Genomic DNA, 19,653 nt, shown 5'->3' on the forward strand with positions numbered 1-19,653 from the left:
TGGGGTATTCTCTGATCGTTTTTTGTACGGTCGCAGCCCTGCCATATGACTCTCCTAACAGATAAACAAGCCTTGTCTGCCATTAGGATTTGTCAGTTGCTAGGCTGTAATAAGTCGCAAAGGATCAAAAATGTACCTCTACTTATTGTACCCTGTAAGTGGTGTGCGGCAGGCAAAGGATGATTACACCGTTATCTCTAGCTGAAATTATAGTTTGCAATTTTTTCTGTGTTTTATGTCCGTCTAACAATAGTAACACTTTTCGGTTAGAATCAGATTTTACAGTGTCGATGAAGCTCCATTCTCAGAGCAGGCAATTCACTAGCCATCCCACCGCCTTATGGTTGGTTATTTGATTGGTTTGTTCAGTTTAAGCGACTAAACAGGGAGACCATCAATTCCAAACAACTTACATAGCAAATTTCGTGATAGGTGGAGCTGAATGTCATAAATCATCAGAAAATCGATTTATCTTAAATACCAGCATTGGAGGCACATACGTTCCATAGCCACTCAAACAAAAAACACATGTGGTATTTGTTTCCTGCACTAGTTATAGCCCAAACGTGATGCTTCTGTCTTGATGTAACCATCTTTGGAGGTTTCTGTACCATGGGTGGGTTAGTGTCGTCCATATTGAAATCTGCGTCTGGAAACCATGTTTCTACAATAAATCAGAAAGAATACGAAACAATTTCATGACCACTTCTTCGTCAATGCCAAATACTATAGCTGCTTAAGTAGCCTCTGGCAGATACAGAGATAATACAGGATGCCGATACATGAAGCTACGAGTACTATACCATTGCCCACCGGCCATGCGATTTTTAAATCTTTTTGTAATCCCATCTGCTTCAAATCAAAGGCTAGCATTTATAAGTCATTTTGAGAACATCCAGATTTGTACACTTTTATTATCTAGTCTCTTCTTTAGTGTGGGCTTTGGAACACCATATGCACTGCATATACCAGCATCACCATTTACAAAAACAGAAACAGCCTTCTTCATGTCTTCTTGGGACCATAAACCATATGTATTAGGTACTGCTATTGGAAAATGTACCACTATAATATGTAAGAAATATTATATTAATAACGAAAACACTTCCTAATGTTCTGAAATTATTTTTGTGAAATTTTTTATATCGGACTTAAGTTTAAAATTGGCTTTCTTTTTAGGGATATAATCAAGCTCTTTCGCTAGTAGGTAACATCGAGCAGAAAAAGATGACACTATTGGGAATATTGGATCGCTGTCTTTATGTGATTTCGGTAAGCCACATAATCTAGGAAACATGGGATTCATGTTATTACTACATGGCTGTTGGTTGCAGATATAATGCTTTTACTTTGATTTGGTGGTAGTTTTTATTTAGTTATCGAAAGCTGCAATCGGATCTTTTTGTAGATGTTGAAAGTCGAAACTGTGAAGGAATTGGTTCACTTTTGTAACGTAATCACTTCTGTTCAAAAGAACTAAACTGTTTCATGTTTCAGTTTTGGTAGCGATGACATTATTGGAGATTATTTTCTTCTTGAACTTGCTTAACATACAATTATTTTGCGTGAGAGTTAGTCACTGACAGCAGCATCAGTTTTTAGAACGTGGCCTACCAAATGTTTCGTAGTAACATCGTCACCTAACGCAAGCTCAAGATCTACTTTTAGCACATGTAGCTATTTTTCAGAAATTATGCATGATGAAGCATATTTGATACCTTTATTTTACTCTGAGCTCATCCACAGTAATTGTTATATCCTGTAAGTTCGTTATTTGATCTGAAAACTGTTGATTGGGAATAGGTGTTGTCAAAGGTTTATACTTTGTTAATTAAAGTTTTTTTGCACATTCTATATTTACCGGATAATTGTATTTACCTGTTCGCGGACATCGCGATCAAATCTGTTGAACTCGCACGGAGGTGTGACGGGAAAAACTTTTAAATGTGATGCTGTAGTGGATTCTGTACCAGTTTCGCATTTCTTCTCTTACCACGTTCTCTCGCCGATCTTGATAGCTTTCGTTGCAGGTAACAAAATACACTTTGGTTTAATGTTGAACCAAATATGTTGCGTGGCCGTTAGTTCTCGTTCAGTAACCTCCTGTACATAACGATTAACTGCACTATGTTAACACACTTTGTAACATTAACCGAATATTCTGACGGTGCTTGGCAAACAGGATATACATATTAATAAGTAAAACTGTAATGTTCTAAACAATTTTGTTGAACATTAGGGAGTTTTCCTTACTGATATGATTATCATGTGTTGCCAAGCACTGATGGTTATTTTAAATGTTACTACATTACAAAAAAAATCGTTCAAATGGCTCTGAGTACTATGGGACTTAACATCTGTGGTCGTCAGTCCGCTAGAACTTAGAACTACTTAATCCTAACTAACCTAAGGACATCACACACATCCATGCCCGAGGCAGGATTCGAACCTGCGACCGTAACGGTCACGCGGTTCCATACTGAAGCGCCTAGAACCGCACGGTCACACCGGCCGGCTACTACATTACATTATCACTGAATAAGTGTACGTAATGGTATAATACTTTAGCCTAGATATGTGAAACCATCCAAGTAAAAATGTAAATATCCATAAAATATATATTCTTAGCGACGTAAAGTCTTACCAAACATAAATGCCTTTTTCTTCGTTCTAATTAGTGTTCCTTTTTTTCATTTCTTATGTATACATCTACAGCTATACTCGGTAAATAAATCCCTGTAAGCTGCGTTACATCGGAACTTTTTACTGAACCATACATTAAGGTCTGTTCGTGACTGCGAGTTGTTATTCGTCTAGATTTCCAAGCTCTACAAGATACTAGCCAAGGAACAAAGGTAGTTTTTGTGCTGAAAGACAAGACCTGCAGTTTTCCAACCACATTTATTTGTGACGTATGGCGTCGCGCGTCCATTTCTGCTCGTCAAGATTTCTCAATGATTTTCTTGCTCACCTTTTCCAGCCAAAGTATCTAAAAGTTGGCTCCCTCATTTGGACTAGAGTCAAAGAGAGTAAATGCAATGGTAGTTATAAAACAAATCTTTGATCAAATAAGAAGAGCCACCGCAGTGCTTGTTCTTTTCTCTAAATTCTTAATACAACTCATCACTGAGTTTGGCCACTGTGCACAACGGTAGCGCCGTCACGGTGAGAACAACAAGCTTAGGTGTTCACTACGCTATATTTATTACTAGCGGGTCGTCTAACCGTGGAAAAATTGTGGGAGAGTGTAAAGGATCTTGCAGTCTAAGTCAAGACTGATAAAATCACAATAAAAATTAATACAAATCTAATTTCTCTAAAATTCATACTAAATTACAAAATGACATTAACAATACCAAATCAAGGTTAACGAGACAAGATACCACTAATTATAACAAAATTAAGGAACAAAAGTTTGTGGTAAAGTGGGCAAGTAACGAACTGATCAGAATATAAATCGTGCTACCACAGTTCCAACACTTATATTACTCCAAAATCAGGAAACTGTGCAACCATCAGCATCAAAAAGCAGCTAGCAGACGAGTGACCCTCACAGCGGGCGGCCGTCAAATGACCGTGAAACATAGATCACCCTCCACAACTTTCTACTTTCAAAAAGCGCGTTACAGAGAGGACGAGTCAGTGCCGTTCATGGGCATACCCAGCGAGGGGCAGCGGGGGGGAGGGGGGGGAGGGGGGGAAGGGGGGGGCAGCTGCCCCCCCTAGAAGATATTCGCAGTTTTTCACTAGTTTACTGTTTTATTTAATAAGAAATGCTGCATGTTTTCTCGGGTTGTACAAGTGCATTCTTGTATTTAAAATGTTTATTAAGAGCAGTTTTTGACTGGTTTACTGTTTTATTTAATAAGAAGTGCTGTATGTTGTCTCGAGTCCTTGTTTCCTGAGACTAGTATGACCTGCTCCCCCCCTAGTTCAGATCCTGGGTGCGCCCTTGGTGCTGTTGCCAATGTGACTCCCGAGAATATCGCTTATTTCACAATCTCATCAGAGTATTCATGCCACGCTTCTCCTACTGATAGTATCGTCAAGATGGATGACAGTTTTAGACCCAGTGTATAACATAAGTTCTTTCTTTCTATTTTCAACTTGCAGAAAGAAGACAGTTTTTGCTGCAATCACAGGTTCTCGTAGACACCCTAGAATGGCTGTGCACAGATCAAGGTAACTCGATGTCAGCTATGCCAAGTGCACCACACAATATTTTTTTTATATTTGATCTTTAAATGAAGTTTTTATCAGTATTAGCAGCCCTTGAAACAGAAGAGAAGTAAATGATATTGAAAAACTGAAGTGCTGGATGTTTAAGATCATCGTAAAGGTGGAAGACTGAAAAAGAAAAACAGTTGTATTGTTACTTATTCGTCTGTAGCTTACTTCATTCCATAAAACTAGCTTTTTATTTGAGAATAAATGTTGTCATTTATTAAGTAAACAGACGATGACTTAGTCTGGTTTCGGTTTCCTTCAGCTTGTCGTCTTCAAGAGACTTGTCGAAAAGCTTCTTTACTATTATAATTCGTTAGGCTATTTACAGACAATGCCCCATATTCCACGGAGTTCCATGAAATAGTTTGTCGAATGATTCTTTGATGCTAGCTACTTCTGACAATAACCAAAGGAGGGAGGGGGCTGGGGGCTGGTAAGACAATTGACTCGCTTCCGGGAAGACAGTGATTCCAATCACAGCCAGTTTGGGTTTTTCGTTGACTCCCCCATCCACTCACCCGAAACATCTTGTAAAATCGACACCGTCGATTCCGTTCCCATTTTCGAGTTTGCGTTGTGTCATCGACGAGATGTTAAACCTAGACATTCCTTCCTTTATTTCTGACAGTGCTATTACTAATAGGTCATATCCAGTTCCAACGCCCTTACTCCCAGGTCGCAAAGCCCTAGGTAATGTGTACGTCACCGGCGGCCCTTGGACGGGATTTGACACGCGGTTGGTGTCAATACGGCTCGTCGAAGAAATTTGCAGGGCCACTCTTCATTGTTTGTCGGGGGGTCAGGGATTTTCTCTACCTCGTGATGACTGGGTGTTGTGTGGTGTCCTTAGGTTAGTTAGGTTTAAGTAGTTCTAAGTTCTAGGGGACTGATGACCATAGATGTTAAGTCCCATCGTGAAAAGCCATTTGAGAGCCTTGTTTGTCGGCTGAGTTTGCCAGTTTCATTGCCATATTTTTCCATACTTTTTCGTACTAAATAATTCTTGTCCCTAAATTAGATAATTCTTATCCATTGTAGTCGTATGAGGCGTGTTTTTTAAGTAAGTATCGTTTTGAAATTATTAAAAAGACGTGCTAAGATAACTCAATAATTTTATTTTTACACGAAAGCCTGTACCTTAATCTACTTTTCTATATAGTTTCCGTCAATATTGAGGCACTTATCATAACGTTGTATCAGTTTTTTAAATACCCTCCTCAAAGAAGTCTGCCGCCTGACTTGTTAACCACTGCATCACCACTGTTTTGATTTCGTCATCGTCTTGAAGATGCTGACCGCCCAGGTGTTTCTTCAAGTGAAGAAACAGATGGTAGTCACTGGGCGCAAGATCGGGGCTGTACGGAGGATGATCTAGAGTTTCCCATCGAAAAGATGTGATGAGATCTTTGGTCTGATTCGCCACATGCGGACGGGCATTGTCTTGCAGCAAAACGATGCTCTTGCTCAACTTCCATGGGCTGTTGCTTTGATTCTGGTGTGACGGAGACCACCCATGTTTCATTGCCCGTAACAATTTGGCTTAAGAAATCATCACCATCGTTGTGGTACCGCTCAAGGAAAGTCAATGCACTGTCTAAACGTATGGTTTTGTGCACATCCGTCAACATTTTCGGTACCCAACGTGAGCACAATTTTCGGTAATTCAAGTGCTCGGTCACAATGCCATACAAAACACTACGAGAAACATTAGGAAAGTCATCCCACAAGGAGGAAATCGTAAAGCGTCTGTTTTCTCTCACCTTATTGGCCACTTCCTGCATCAAACTTTCATTAACGCAGAAGGACGCCCACTCCGTTGTTCATCATGCACATTTGTGAGGCCATTTTTAAATGCTCTCACCCACTTTCTTACCATTCCATCACTCATAATGTTTTCTCCGTAAACTGCACAGATCTCACGATGAATATCGATCACTTTTAGGCCTTTAGCACTAAGAAATCTTATAACAGCCCGTACTTCAAAGTCGGCGGGACTCACGATTATCGGAGGCATCTTAAACACTCAGTACACAACGTAAACAAGGAAGAATCAGACTACAATGGCGGCAGTGCATAGATTAAGGTACAGGCTTTCACGTAATAATAAAATAATTGAGATATCTTGGCACGTATTTTTTTTAAATTTCAAAACGGTACTTACTTAAAAAACACACCTCGTATTAAAACACTACAACTGTTGAAATTGAAAGTAATTTATAATGGATTACTGCAACTGTTGCTTTCACAAGCGTCTTGGCATCTTCAGATGCTGACATTTATTCTCGTGTCGTGTACATTGTTTCTTTACTAACGGCGTTGCAGAATACTGCAACGCAAATTTTTAAAACAGCTGTTGTCAAATGTCGTAAATAAAGATACAATGTTCACGACGTGTAAGTAAATGTCTACATCTGAACATGGGGCGAACATAAAATGAATGCATTCTCGAAAATGCGCGTTTTGAGGCACAATTTGTTGGCGTGGCGTCTCGGGGAAGGTGTGGTATTCATATCAGTGCGTCGGCGCATGGGCATTAGTCACGGGCGCTGTAGTTTTGACTTTATGCGGCAGAAGCACTGCTGTCACGTCACGTGACGAGGCCGCCTGTGAAAGTATGTATGTTCGTGAATCAGGCCCGCAGGTCACCAAAGGTTGCCCCTTCCTGTCTTAGGAGCTGTACTGATTCATTCTAATACTTTAGATTGAATCTTAAAAAGGTATCAAAGCTGTAGGATTCAGTCATGAATTTAAGAACTATTTATACTTGTTTGTTATATTTTCCATTCGTACGAATTATGTTTGTACAAGGTATTAGAACGTCGACGAATTTCTCTTTAAGTGTATAGACAGTGCCATATCTGTCACCATAATGCGTTGAATTTAGTGTCTTTATCGTTTCCTTGGAAATACTCCCGGAAAATCCTCCCGATTTGGCATACAGTGGTCGTAATCAGATGTTCTCAATGTTTTGAAAAAAAAAAAAAAAAAAACAGAGCTGTTTCTTGATGACTCTCTTACCTCCAGAGCGGCTTTAAGGACTAAACTGAAATTGCGACTTGATTATTTCTTTGCACAACGTTGTGTACTCCACTTATGACGGATACCCTCTATTAGTCTTGGCTAAAACATTTGACCAGATCTAGTCATTTTCGCTCTACAGTCAGTTGATGGTCGACTTCTAATGCAGAATGGAGTTTGACTTGGGTAAGGATGATAAATGATTGTCATATCTTAACCTGTCAAGGACTTCCAAAACCATGTTGGATTAAAAAAGCAAAAGACGTCATTTGACAGTGGGATTTTGGTCATTTTTACGCAATTCTCCTTACCATTTTACTTTTTCTTTTATTTTTCTCCTTTCTTTCCTTCCAGTGCCAGAAACACTTTATCAAAGGCAGCACTGCGCCGGTCGCCTCAGCCTGTTACGCTCCTGTTACCGTCGCTGGACGGTATGCTTAACTGAGTGGCCATATTCTCTTAAGAGTGAATAAGAAATCCCGCTGGCTCTGAAAGACACAGTGGTGTCTGCAGCAACCCACACCGTTGCCTAGCACCAGTTCGAGGCGAATCGAATGTCGAGCCGAGAAACATGACTGTTTCTGTCTCCTTTCAGCAAATCTTAAGAAAAGCGTGCTATCCAGTGAGAGAACGGAATAACGATAGCAGTAAGAATGAAAACAATCAGCAAACATCTGAGTTCTTCTAATTCGTGGCACCCATAACACAGACGTCAAGTGGTGTCAAATCGATTGTACTTTTCCGTGGGCGCATAAAATAAAATCTTACAGACGTGCATGTTTGTTGAATATGGAGATCTATGACACCCACACGATTCATCACGGTTTGATTTAAATAAATTTTGTAATTAAACGAAAACCTGAATACTATACGTTATGCGTTTTCCAACGCCGTTCCTATGACCAAGTGCTCTCTGCATTCACCGCTATGATAGACAAGTTGAAAGTCTGGAACCATACGTTTAGCGCGCACATGTCAAAAGAAATTACAGATATTTATAATATTTTTATCAGTAATTTAGTTTTCATTTTAAACTGGTGCGAATTCTGCGATCAGATGTAGTGGCTTTTCATGTCATTCATACTATCCACGGTCCTATAAGCATATTTCCGTTCAGCGATTGATTGGATAATGAAATACCCTGTAAGTGAGACGATATTTAAAACTATGAATTACACACACAGAAAGCGATAGACCGAACAATGACTTTAACTATCAATTAGCTGTGATGTTATAAACCAAAAAAACAGAGCAACAAGCTAGGAACAGAGATGAGATGATTTTAGAAAGGAGTCAACAAAACAAAAATGTATAGGTTTGTGGTTTCCACACTGGCGTCAGATTTCCGATAAGTCGTTTGTTTCGGAAAACAGGCTGCAAATTGGCAACCAGACAGAAAACACTGTATTATCAAGCTTTATACACAACGTGGATAACATTCAGAAATAAAACAAGTGTGGCACATAAAAGAAGGTGTAGTGAAGCTGATAAGATTTATATTGGGCAAACCGAGATAAAAGAGGTTTGAAGAACATCAGTATTTAGTGATCATTTAAGAGAGAAGATATATTCTTTCAGGAGTGCTAGTTCTGCAAGGTTCGCAGGAGAGCTTCTGTAAAGTTGGAAGGTAGGAGACTAGGTACTGGTAGAAGTAAAGCTGTGAGGACCGGGCGTGAGTCGTGCTTCGGTAGCTGAGATGGTAGTCTGCGTTCGGCAGGGCAGCAGTGCGCACCGCGCTCGGCCGTCCATGCCGCTGCGCGCGCGGAGTGTTTTGTTTACTTCCCCGTCACAACGCTTCTCAGTCGAACAAGCTCTAATGGCCAATTCTTACAGGAAAACACTATTTAAGTTCACCTTCGCAAATGAATACGCACGACCCAAAGCACTGGCCATCGAACGCTTCCTACGCGAAGACGTGAAGATCCCCCATGACGAACTCATCGGCATCCACCTATCGATCATTAGCAGCGTCGTTTATGTTAAGATGACTTCCGACGCTGCCTGCAACGAGATTATTGAAAGGACGCGACATGGACTAAAATTTCGGCACTCCGACGGAAACGTCGGGCATGTGGATGTCGACCATGCAGGACTTGGCCTTCGGACGATCCGTGTGTTCGAACTGCCTTTCGAGGTGAATGAAGATGAAGTCATCGCGGCGCTAAGCCCGTTCGGAAAAGTCCAGAACCACGTAGCCGAGACATGGGCACAGTTTACGACGTATCCGGTTGTTAATGGTGTGAGACAAGTCCGAATCGATCTCAAACGGCACGTTCCATCGTAAATTTCTATCGGCGGCTGCCGTGCGGTGGTCATTTACGACGGACAACCTCGAACATGTTCCGGTTGTGGCAAAGAAGGCCACGTCCGTAATGAATGCCTACAACACCGCATCACACAACTAAGGCACGACGATACGAACACCGACAGAACCACAACCAACCTTCCAGTCACCTATGCGGTGACACTGCGCGTCCAGCCCTCACAAGACGCCGTTCATGAGCGTCTCTCTGGTCCGATGCACCCGGATGCGTCCCAGCACCTTTACACCGGCGATGCCGCCCGTGAACATGTCCAACAGCCGGACACATCCACGCTAGAAGATCACAAGGATACCAATGAGAGTGTTCTGGAGAATGACGACCACATCATAGCACCCGCGGCTTTTGTACCAGAAAGACGTGAATCTCTTCCTTCCTCAGACACCGAAACTCATTGCCGTAAGTAGAAGTCGCCCAAACGACGAAAAAAACGCCGCAAGACATCAGAATCGACCACTGAGCCCACTCCGCAGGACGAAGAGATGGCACATCACTCTGACGGAGAACACGATAACCCTTTCTCCTCTGCCACGGAGACGCGTCATCCACAAGACGGTGAACCGTCCAACAGAGATCGTGCGCACGCCCCGCGCCCAGAAGCCATGGAACACAGCACGCCTGTTGTCACCGACGCAATTGAGCCGACTCGGCCGGCGCTGCCACCTCTCGCCGATGTCAGACCTGTCGGACATTTTTCATGGGCGGATGACACGGATTTCCCACCTCCATCTGATGCGGAAATGAGATCTGTTCCTCCGTTAGACCAACACTAAAATGGGGGAAGTTTCTACGACGACTCCTGCGACTTCTATGGACTTCCATCATCCACCACGACAATATTCACCAGCTACGAACCTATAGGCAGCACGGGTCTCTCATCAGGCGTACCGAATAGCTACTATCAATACTAATAACATCGGCTCCCACGTTAGACTTCAACTGCTGCGTGACACGCTAAGAGCAGCGGACATCGACATCGCCCTGTTACAAGAACTGAGGACAGCAACTTGGAAAGGATGTTATGGATATGAGACGTACGCCGCCCCTGCAGCTATGGAACACACAGGCGCAGCCATCCACCTACGAGAAGGGATTGCAGTTTCCGATGTCGATACCTACCAACGGTGCGAGGGGTGGCCATAACAGTTGAAGGACTCAAAATCATATATCTCTAAGCCCCATCGGGCATTGATAAACGGAGGGATCGCTCCCAGTTCTACGCAGAAGATATCACGTCTTTATTCCTCGGCCGATACGATCATCTCATCGTAGGTGGGGATTTCAACTGTGTCCTCGAGCGCACAGACCAGTACCCCCACTTCACCACATGTCCGGAACTTCGCTTCCTCGTCCGCCGCCTTCGTCTCCTCGAGACTTGGCGAGTGGTACACGGCGACCGCCCGGGGTACACACACATCACGAGCCACCCCGCCAGCCGACTTGATAGAATATACATCTCTCACGCTCTAAAATCAGTTCTCCTCGACGCCGAACGTTGGCCGTCTGCCTTTTCGGATCATGACATCTACATCTGTACCATGAACCTAGGTCGACAATCTATATGGCGCAGTGCAGGACCTTGGAAACTCAATGTCACGCTACTGCGGGACCCTGAATGTAGACAACAGGTCACCGACACGTGGCACATCTGTGTTCAACGCATCATGCGTTACGAGACCACACTGCAGTGGTGGTTGCTGTGCGCCAAACCGGCCATCCGACGCACATTGACACACTATGGCAGAGTCAAAGCCAGGTGGAACTCATGGATCATCCTCCATCCCCGGATCGTCTAAAAGAAGATCAACGCATCAAGGCGAAGATTTTAACCTTGACCAGATGCCGTCTAGAGGGAGCCATTGTACGAGCACGCAGCCAAGATAGGATTAACGGTGAAGAACCTTCTATCCATCACATTGTTCAAAATGTTCGTCGACGCCGACAGGCTTTAATGACAACTTTAGACCTACTTGATGGACGACGGCTGACTTCGCAAGCTACCATTGCGGATGCATTCACAACGCACTATAGACTTTTCTATCAAGAAGTACCTGCCGGTGCAGAGGCCATTGCTGAGGTTGCCCAGGAGACACTTGGTACTCTAAACGCAGCAGCTGCAACCCTCCTGACTTCTGAAGTGACCACCGACGACGTCCAAGGCGCTGTGGCCAAAGGGTCTCTGAATCGATCTCCCGGCCCGGATGGTTTACCTCTCGAATTTTACAGAACCTTCCAAGATTTGATGTTGCCGCAATGGAGGGACATGTACTGGGAACTTTTGTCCGGCGCGGCGAACCCGCCACCAATGTTCATGGAAGGCTTACTTGTACCAGTCCCGAAACCCGCAGGAGGAACACGACTCGACAGTTATAGGCCGATCACGTTACTCAATTCCGACTTCAAGATTTTTACACGCCTTCTAGCCGTGCAACTCAAACATGTCTTACGAGACATTATTTCCCACGAACAAACATCCGTAGGCGGCGATCGTAATATACAGACAGCCCTCAGTGAATATCGAGATGTGATCGCTGTGGCAACACACTCGCTACTGCCAGTCGCTTTAATCTCCATCAACTTCAAACAAGCGTTTGACCGCGTCAATCATGCATTCCTCAACGCAGTGATGGACCGAATGGCAATTCCCCCAACGTTCACGCAAGTGATTATGCAGCTCCTTCGTGGAGCAACGTCCAGGCTTCTCGTCAACGGCAGACTTACAGAACCTATACGGATTGAACGCTCAGTACGGCAGGGTTGCCCTTTGTCGGCGGTGCTTTATGCCATTGCGATGGAACCACTCATTTGCGGATTACGGCGTCGTTTGACAGGTATTCCACTCCGGGATCATATGTTCCGCTGCCGAGCTTACGTGGACGACTTGGCCCTCGTCGTACGTCTAGCGGCCGACGTACAAGCTGCGATGCAGTGGATTACCCGTTACGGTGCAGGGGCAGGAAGCGCTCTTAACGTGGAAAAATCATGCGCCGTGATGATCGGCCGCGGCCTTCCCGCAGACAGCGTAGTCCCGTTTCAACTGGTGGACACCCTTCGTTGTCTCGGATTAGTGTACACCCGAGACATTCGCCGCACCTCGGCGATCAATTTTCGGGCGCTACTGCAACGCATCCGGGCCAACATACAGAAACACATACTACGCCCGCTGAATATGTGTCAGAGAGTCACCTTCGTCAATACCCATCTGGCAGCCCTGATACCCCATATAGCGCAGATTCTGCCCATCACTGCGACAATGGCGGCCAGATTACAGGCGGCTTTCGGCTATTTTATTTGTTCTGGACACATCTTCAAAGTCCAGTATGAAGCTCTCACCTTACCGAAGCGGGACGGTGGCCTCGATCTGGTTAATGTGAGAGCCAGGACTACGGCACTTTACACCAATACTATGCTCCGGTTATGGAAAAGTCAAAATGCTAGTTTTACTGGAATGTTGATCAACGAGCTCGCACCTGTTTAGAGACGCCCACCGACGTCTCTGGCACACATCTCACCTCCCATGTCACATATAGACCGTTTCTTTTTGGAGTACAGCTACGTATGCACCGAGCTCCCCAGGACCAGGAAGACGACCACCCGCGACATCTATTGCCTTCTCCGAAAGTCTCCACCCCGCAACCCCGTCGAAACACGTCACCCCCAGGTTTCATGGCCTACAGTTTGGAAAACGATCCACCAACCATATCACACTACTGGCACCACCTCTATGTGGTACCTTCTCGTCAACGGCAAGTATACTACAAAACAGAAACTGCATCGCATCGCACTGGTTGACTCACCCCTGTGCCTCAAGTGCAACGTCGAAGATACAGATTTATATCGTTTTGAGTGTGGACCCTCGTACAGAAGATTGTGGCTTTCTACCTCCGAGTACCACCACATCACGTTTCTCCTACCATGATGATATATCCCGACACGACCTACCCTCCTTCGGATAAGTGGCACGCAATCACATGGGTCAGTGGCATGGCTGTCAACTACCTCTTCCGGGACGACATCGTCGATCCGGCGGACTTTCGGACACGCCTTCAAGTACATCACCACACCCTTCGCCAACATCGACGCTATCGGGCCACTTTCGCGAACTATTTACAGAGTATTTTCACCAGCCCGCCTCAAAGCTGGAATCTCAACGAACCGTGCCAGCCAAGACTGGACGATCCCACGTTCCCCTTTAATTGTCAATGATAGAATGCATTTTGTTCTGCTGGCGCATGGCGCGGAAAGTATTCCTATTTTATTTCACTTCTCTTTTCTCCTCCTCTTGTAAGTTTTTTTTCCTTACACAGGTTTATCCTTTTCACGCATAGCTCTCTCTCTAAAAAAAAAAAAAAAAAACAAACTGGGTTGCTGCTGCTGGTGAGACTGTATACTCATATGTGTTAACAAAAAAAATAAATAAATAAAAAATAAAAAAAGAGTTCGAGTCTCGGTCGGGCACACAGTTTTAATCTGCCAGGAAGTTTCAAGATATATTCTGTTTACGACATCAGTAAGATAATCACCATTCTCCACAGGGGAGATAAAGGTAGATTATTGAATATCCTTGAAGGAACGGAGACATATAATAATATGGCGAAAGACACAGTCAACGTCCTTAATGAGTAGACAGAGTTATACATAAGATGTATATACAGAAATTTAACAATGTTTTAAGAAGGTACCTTTAGGCTAGATGTTTATCAGTCTTTCTGCACATAAATTGGCTAAACATTGACAAGAGGCGTTGGTACGTCGAGTTGGTAATATCATTACCTAGTACATACGGATTTTATTAAATTTGCATTTATCTTGCTGTATATGTCGCCGGCCTGTGTGGACGAGCGGTTCTAGGCGCTGCAGTCCGGAACCGCGGGACAGCTACGGTCGCAGGTTCGAATCCTGCCTCGGTCATGGATGTGTGTGATGTCGTTAGGTTAGTTAGGTTTAAGTAGTTCTAAGTTCTAGGGGACTGATGACCTAAGATATTAAGTCCCATAGTGCTCAGAGCCATTTGAACCATTTTTTTGTGTATGTCGTTCGTAACAGACGTCAATAACTTTTGTATTTCTGTATATTCTGTTCTGTCGTTATATGGTAATTGAGCTTAGGCGATAGGCAGTGTATGTAGTTAGTGCGTACCACATATCTATTTAGCCTCTACGGCCCCAGAGGTACAAGGATATCCGTAATATGAGACACTCTGTCCTGATCAGTACTTCGGTGTTTTCGTAGTGTGACAGTAGTCTCCGACACCAGCTGGAAATGTGGCTGAGACAAGTGACATTACACTTCACACACAACTGATAACAAATAGTATCAGGTGATCATGCTTGCAGGTATTTGAAAGAGGTGGCTGTTCTCATTACGTTTAGTTTTAACATATACATGCGACAATATGTGTACCGCAGATGTAAGAAATTACTACAAGATAATAGATCCTATGGTGGTCACGTATGGATGGTTACGTACTGGGCTATAATCATATTTTCAAATGTTCACGAGGCTACTATGTTCCTAGATCGAAAAAATTATGACAGTTATGAAGGTTTAATGCCTGAAAGGAAAGTCATTTAATGTAGACATGCATGGCACGTAATCTATTTTGTACCTTATTGTATACAAATTATTTTTGTCTAATAGACATAATAACGTATGGATTTGTTGTTTATCTTCTGTATCAGAAGCCATTGACGGTGGGCTGATTGTCCGAATATTAGTTCTCGCAAGTAAATAATTCAGGAGAGCAGCTCATGGTGTACAACAAAATGTCCTTTATGAAATAACTACAGAGTGCAGACCAACCAGCATACTATATGTTTCGAATGTATTTTTTGTTTACTATATTACTCAGAAAACAGTTTAATCACATATTGTTAACAGTAGTCATTATTCCTGTTATCTGGTATATTATCTTCTAATGTTCCCGTGCTTCGAATAATTTCTCCGAATGCAACAGATAGATACAAGTTACGTAGGGTTCTGACAAGATCATGGTTATGTTGGTTGTTGCATACGGCAGTGAGGTCTTTATTTATATCACATTTTTACACGTTTGTGGATGGTAGCATATGTCTTGCTGTGTTAGTATTTCCATGGTTCGCAATTGTGACCTCTCGTTATGATTTGTATTGAGTCAGTTTTACCTTTAGGCGCAAAAGTATGGCAACATGCTGCCCATTTATATGGTTCTTTAAGTTTCGCTTTTCTTTTAGACGAATAAGTGATTTTTTGCTGAACTATGGACAGTCTTTCTCTCCTGCGCTTAAAAACCACACACACACCACATACACACACACACACACACACACACACACATGTGGAGGAAGCACTGGTAAAGGAGATATGATATCAGTTTGTGCTTAAAAGTGATTTAATTATTACTAGACTCTTTGTAGCGCTAGGTGTCAAAGGTTTTATTGCTAAGTACCTCGTTGCTTTTTGTGCCGCACTCATTGATAGGGGACAGTGTAAACCATTTTTACATCTACGTGTACATCCATAATCAGCCATCCACTGTGAAGTGTATGACAGAGGGTACTTCCCATTGCACCAATTATTAGGGCCTCATCCCGTTACATTCGCGTATGCAGCGCTGGATTAATTACTGTTTGAACGCCTCTGCACCCACTGTAATTAATCTCATCTTGTTCTCAAGATCCCTAGGTTTTCGAAATGTAGTGAGTATATTCCTAGGTTCCCAGTTGTTGGAAATTGGCAAGCAGGCTTTCTCGAGATAGTTTCAAGTCTACCATCAAGTGTCTGCCAGTTCAATCTCTTCAACACTGTGACACTCCGCCACGGGTCAGACAAACCTGTGACTATTCGCAGATCTGTGAGCATTTGTGAGGTCTTCTCTATGTACGCTCAATATCCCATGTTGGTCCTATTTGGTATGGGTCGCACACATTTAAGAACTATTCCAGGGTGGTTCACACGAGAGATTTGTAGGCAGTCACCTTTGTACACTGGTTGCATTTCCCCAGCATTCTAAAAGCGAACCGTAGGAAATGCAGAAACGTTCAACTAAATTCAGGAATCCAGAGATACAACTCACTTAGGAATGAAATGGCAGGCAGTGAAGGGCAGATAAGACGAAATGGCTGTATGAAAAACGTGAAGAAATCAGAAAAGAAATGACTGTCGGAAATACTGACTCAGCAAGTAGAAAAGTCAAAACAACCTTCGGTGAAATTAAGAGCAAGGGGAAGACTTGTCTGATGTGAACAAGGGAACTAAACTTCTGTGGTTACCAGTAGCGCACTGCGAGTTGAACACCATTGAACGTATTTCGGCATTTGTCAAGAACAAAGTAGCAAAGGAGAACAATAATTTTAAAATATATGATACTTTACAGTTGTTTCGCTCCGCTCTGGAAAGAGTTCGCCATAGTGTCTGGAGTAATTCAGTGAGTCATGTATACAAACATGAAAACAGTTGTGCACAAAGAGCCCATTGTCTTGGCATAGCAATAGAACCGTTGCTGATCCAAGCAGACGATTGCAATAGCAGCAGCGAAACCTGAGCCAGCAGCGAAAGCGGTTAAGGTAGGTTTCATTTCAGTCGTTAGTGCAGAGTACATTCGAGCTAATCGACTTTTCCATTCACTGCTTAAATGTGCTCTACAAATGTTCATTTATTGTGCGCTGCTTGCATATCGAACATTTATTTGCAATTTCCCATATTATTTCCCTCTCCTCGCAACAAAAAGGGACGGTGGCAATGCTGTGCTACAATGCGACTACGAAGTTGTCGTTCTTCGCTGATGAACAGATGCTTACGGCGCATTTTAACAGTGGCTGCGCGCTGGTGTGACAACCACGATCCACCACAGCCTCCCCTAAGTTCCAGCTACTAACACAATGGTTTTGGAAACTCTTAACTAACAAACACGAGGAGTATTCATTAATAAAGGCACATGACGTAACTAGCAAAAGTGCAAACTTAACACCAGTGTCTTCTCCGTTGCAATAGCTACAACGGTAAACGCAATCGCAACGTCCTGCGTTTGACGTTATATCGATGAAATGAGTTATCAGAAAACAACGAAAATCCCGCCTGTAAATAGAACAGGGTTGTATCTTTAAGCTGTGCAAAGGAAATTTATCACCTAATCACGAAATGATTTTCATGCGTCCTTAAGGTTGACACTCGCCGGAAAGGCTAGAAAAATAGCGGTTAAATTTTATCACGGATGTCGCCCACATTTCAGCTTAGATGTAATATTCAAACACTAAATCCTACGCTTCCGGCAAGGTATAACGTATCGATGTTCGTAATGCAATGTGAGCAGATGAAATGGGCAATAATATCATAGGCCCTAATTTGAGGAAGATGTTTCCGAGAATGTACGTTCGGAGCACAGAATTGTATGGTAATGAAGCATGGACTGTGGGAAAACCGGAACAGAAGAGGATGGAAGCTTTTGAGATATGGTGCTACAGACGAATGTTGAAAATTAGACGGACTGATAAGGTTCTGCACAGAATCGGGGACGAAAGCAATATGCGGGAAACACTGGTAAGGAGATGGGAAAGGATGATAGGACATCTGTTACGACATGAGGGAATGACTTCTATGGCAGTGGAGAGAGCTGTAAAGGGCAAAAACTGTAGAGGAAGACAGAGGCAGGAATACATCCAGCAGCCGGCCGGGGTTGGCCGTGCGGTTCTAAGCGCTTCAGTTTGGAACCGCGTGGCCGCTACGGTCGCAGGTTCGAATCCTGCCTCGGGCATGGATGTGTGTGATGTCCTTAGGTTAGTTAGGTTTAAGTAGTTCTAAGTTCTAGGGGACTGATGACCTTAGAAGTTAAGTCCCATAGTGCTCAGAACCATTTGAATCATTTTTGAATACATCCAGCAAATAATAGACCAAATAGGTTGGAGAGGTTGGCATAGGAGAGAAATTCGTGGCGGGCTGCATCGAACCAATTAGAAGACTGATAACTTTCATTAAAAAAATAGCATGTCGCCGTCCAGTTAATATTATAACTCCCCCTGTACGACCGAAAAGAAGAGTTACATTGGCAAATTATTTGGAAATGAAGATATATGTAGACTCATATGCCGCTGTAGGGATAACTGGCTCATAATTTGTAATTCGCGGCCGCGTATATATTAATTATTATAGCCGCACCAATTTTATTCGCGCTTACACATCGCACATCGTAATGAAATAATAGCTACAGACTCTGGAAAAGTTTGCTACCGTTAACAGCGATCTACATGAGATGAAGAAAACGGTTAATAGTTATCCGTCGGCAAGCCGTTATTCCTGAAGCCGTTACAAGTACTTACAGGATTCTTCAGCTGTGAGAATGGTCATTATTCTCTTAAAATAAACACAGTGCACTATTTCCAGTTAATGCAATTATTATGAATTATGAACTACAAATGCTTACAGCAACGGCCAATGCAGGAGAGAGTAGGCTAACTGAAACAGAAGAAAGAAAAGGAATGTATAGAAACAAATGATGAACAACTTACAAAAATTCAGAGATAACATTCTGTTGATTTCTATCGGAATTAAACCTTTAAGAATCCTTTGATATGCATAGCAAGAGAAATCGGTGTATAGTTACACCACCCCCCTTGATCCAGACGAGGGATTTTCTTTATGAAATTACTCGGTGGAACAAATGTTCCTTTCACTTTCTAGGGGGTCTTTAATTATATGTTAACTGAAGAGACTAAAATGGAGTGGAATTCACTCCATTTGAGACTCTTCACTTAACATATAATAGAAAGTTACAAAAAAAAGTTACTTGGAATATTTTTGTAAAAAGAAAAAAAAATTGTGAAATAGTCACTTTGTTACTTATTTGAAGTAAAATGTAGTTCATTCATATCGCATTGCGCTGATGCCTATGGTATATCTGTGAGATCAGGAACGAGAATTACAGGTGGTATGATGGAATGACCAAGGACCTTTTGTCTGAACCAGGAACTTCCAGGGAGGTTTTTTAGGACAGTCGGGTTCGGTGCTTCCAGACCGCTTTGTGTAGGACTCAAAGCAGTCGCATCTACGTCCAAAATTGGCGATTAACATAGAAAAGACGTAGACATGGGAATTAGAGGAACTGCACACGCGA

This window comes from Schistocerca americana, chromosome 3 (assembly GCF_021461395.2).
Source record: "Schistocerca americana isolate TAMUIC-IGC-003095 chromosome 3, iqSchAmer2.1, whole genome shotgun sequence".
In the NCBI taxonomy this organism is placed as follows: domain Eukaryota; kingdom Metazoa; phylum Arthropoda; class Insecta; order Orthoptera; family Acrididae; genus Schistocerca; species Schistocerca americana.